General features: G+C 36.4%; 1 long non-coding RNA gene across 1 annotated transcript in view; it reads right to left on the bottom strand.

Annotated features, from left to right (window-relative positions):
- LOC128248667 (uncharacterized) overlaps window positions 1-2,256 on the bottom strand; it is a 38,596-nt gene extending 36,340 nt beyond the window's left edge. The window contains exon 1 of the long non-coding RNA XR_008264827.1: window positions 1,630-2,256. This is a non-coding gene — a long non-coding RNA (uncharacterized LOC128248667). The remainder of the gene's footprint in view (window positions 1-1,629) is intronic.
- Between the last annotated feature and the right edge of the window lie 400 nt (window positions 2,257-2,656).

Here is a 2,656-nt window from a genome sequence, read left to right as displayed (position 1 = left end):
ATCTTATATATATATACTTCTGTGTGTGTGTGTTTGTGTGTTTGTGTGTGTGTCTGTGTGTGTTAAAGGGAATGCGGCGCTAAACATTTGACAATATGTTGAGAAGACAGTACGCTATCATGTGACCAAATAATTGAGAAGATGATACATCAATAGAGAAATGAAGACACGACATTCGTTCTGTCTTAGATTTATGTTATTATGTAATGTCGCCTATGATTTATGTTTCGGTATTATTTACCTGTTAAACATCATGTTTTACGTTAGTTATGAATAATTTAATAAAAATATTGGAAAAGAGAAAACATACATTATTGGTACAATTCGACCGAGACGTATCGTAACGCTATAGATACAAAAACATGTGTATACATACATATATACATGCGTACATCGATACATGCCTAAATGGATGTATTGTTATACACACATATGCATAAATATATATACATACATACATACATATATACAAACAGCCAGATACACAGACAGACAGACAGACAGACAGACAGACACAGACAGAGGCATATACATAAATGTAGGTGCTATTAAGATTACATTACCAACAAAGCAAAGAATATTGTATCGAATTATTATAAAGAATTATTATAAAGATGATTATTTTTCTGTTACTTCAAGTTTGTCGCCAGAACTGTAATCTTCAGCTGCTGTGTTAACAGTGATTTAAGATATTTTCGAAAATTACAAGATATTTATGAGCGCTAATACAAAAAAGACAATTGCCACTAAGTCTTAATTACCACAATCCTTTTTTTTATTTTTATGAACATAACGTGAATGTTAGCTACAGTTATACGAAAATTTCTAGGCTGCACTTTAATACCTACGCGTAGCAGCTAAATCTATCGCACTTCCAAATGGCCAACGATGTCTACCTATTTAAAGGGTGAAGAAAAAGATCTGGAGCAAGAAATATTTAGAGATAAATTCTTTTACTACGCGAAACTCTCATGGACTCTGTCGCAAATTACCAAATTTATTGGAATTGCCATACGGTCAACGGAATAATACGTACGAATCAAGACAACGTCTCCATGGTGAGCTTACTACGGGGGAATGAACAGTCTTCGGTCAGAAATTTGATTGAATTTATAACCTTAAAAATAACATTAAAATTTATGAGCTGCAGTAGCAGTAGCAGTAGTAGTAGTAGTAGTATGGGGACACGCGCTGTTACAGCGCGTCGCTACATCAGTCATTTGTTGTTGATTCTCTACTCCCGGTAGATGGCGCCTTTGAACCAGTCAGGCGAGAACCTTCCAGCTCGTAGGTTTGTTTAGGCAATCGTCGTTGATGCGGCATTTACGACGTCGGAATGCAAATCTTATCTTAACCTCTGTTAGTTGCCTTTTACAACAACGCAGAAGAAACGTCGAATCTATTCTGTGGCATGCCGGCCCACACACAGCACAAAATTATATATATATATATGAGATGAGACAGTGTACATTTAAACACATGAGAGGTATCCGTCATAGGATTCCTTGCACGCTAGAAGGAACAGCTAAAATCCAAACCACTATTTGAGATAAACATCGAAGGGAATGAAAAATAAAAGCATTTACCCAAGTTTATAGCCAATTAAATGAAACAAAGTAGCTTGCTTACCAACCGCGTGGTTCCAAGTTCAGTCCTACAGCGTAGCACCTTAGGCAAGTGTTTTCTACTATAGCCTCGGGCCGACCAAAGCTTTGTGAGTGGATTTGGTACACGGAAACTGAGTGAACCTCGACATATATATATATATGTTTGTGTGTGTGTGTGTGTATGTGTGTGTGTGTGTGTGTTTGTGTGTGTGTGTATGCTTGTGTGTCTGTGTTTATCCCCAACATCGCTTGACAACCGATGTTGGTGTGTTTACGTTCCCCTAATCTAGCGGTTCAGCAAAGAGACCGATAGTATAAGTACTAGTCTTACAGTGAATAAGTCCTGGAGTCGATTTGTTCGACTAAAGGCGGTGCTGCAGCATGGCCACAGTCAAATGACTGAAAGAAATAAAAGAATAAAAGAATATGCAGAAGGAGAAATCCATGATCCTTGCATGTGTGGCATTCTTAAACGAACGTACAGAAAAGGAATATCCTACACATTACTATTATTGCTGTTAATATCGAACAAGTATCAACTACAAAATCGATTTGCGAACGCAGAGGAAACAGTGATGTATATATACATAGCTGGATCTGTTAGATTTAGCAACTAAATAGATGCGTTTTATGTTTGGGTGTTTTTCAATGTCTCCTTACTGATTCAGGTATGAAAGTGATGTTTTAAATTAACACATGACCCAGGACCGTTTAATATTATGACGTCATAATAACAAATTGCGAGAAACGAGATATTATTTTCAAAATATTTATTGCTTGACTTCAACTTCTTGTAGGTTATTCACGCAAGAAATTCATTTGCGTTAATAAATTTACTAATTATCATTTATATTTATTGAAAATGACAGCCAAGGGAAGTCACCTGAGTTTCTCCGAATGGCTGTATGCAGGAGCCAGGCAATTAATTAGAGCAATATTCCCGTGTCTAACGAAAGAAAAGACATCTGAAGAATACATATTATCAAAACCAAACTTGCCAGAAACAGAATCCATATCATCAGAACGTTGTTTGATAGTATCAACGACCG

The sequence above is a fragment of the Octopus bimaculoides genome, chromosome 9, assembly GCF_001194135.2.
Source record: "Octopus bimaculoides isolate UCB-OBI-ISO-001 chromosome 9, ASM119413v2, whole genome shotgun sequence".
Classification (NCBI taxonomy): Eukaryota; Metazoa; Mollusca; class Cephalopoda; order Octopoda; family Octopodidae; genus Octopus; species Octopus bimaculoides.
Note: the sequence above shows the minus strand (reverse complement) of the source record. Positions and strands in the feature narration are given on the sequence as shown.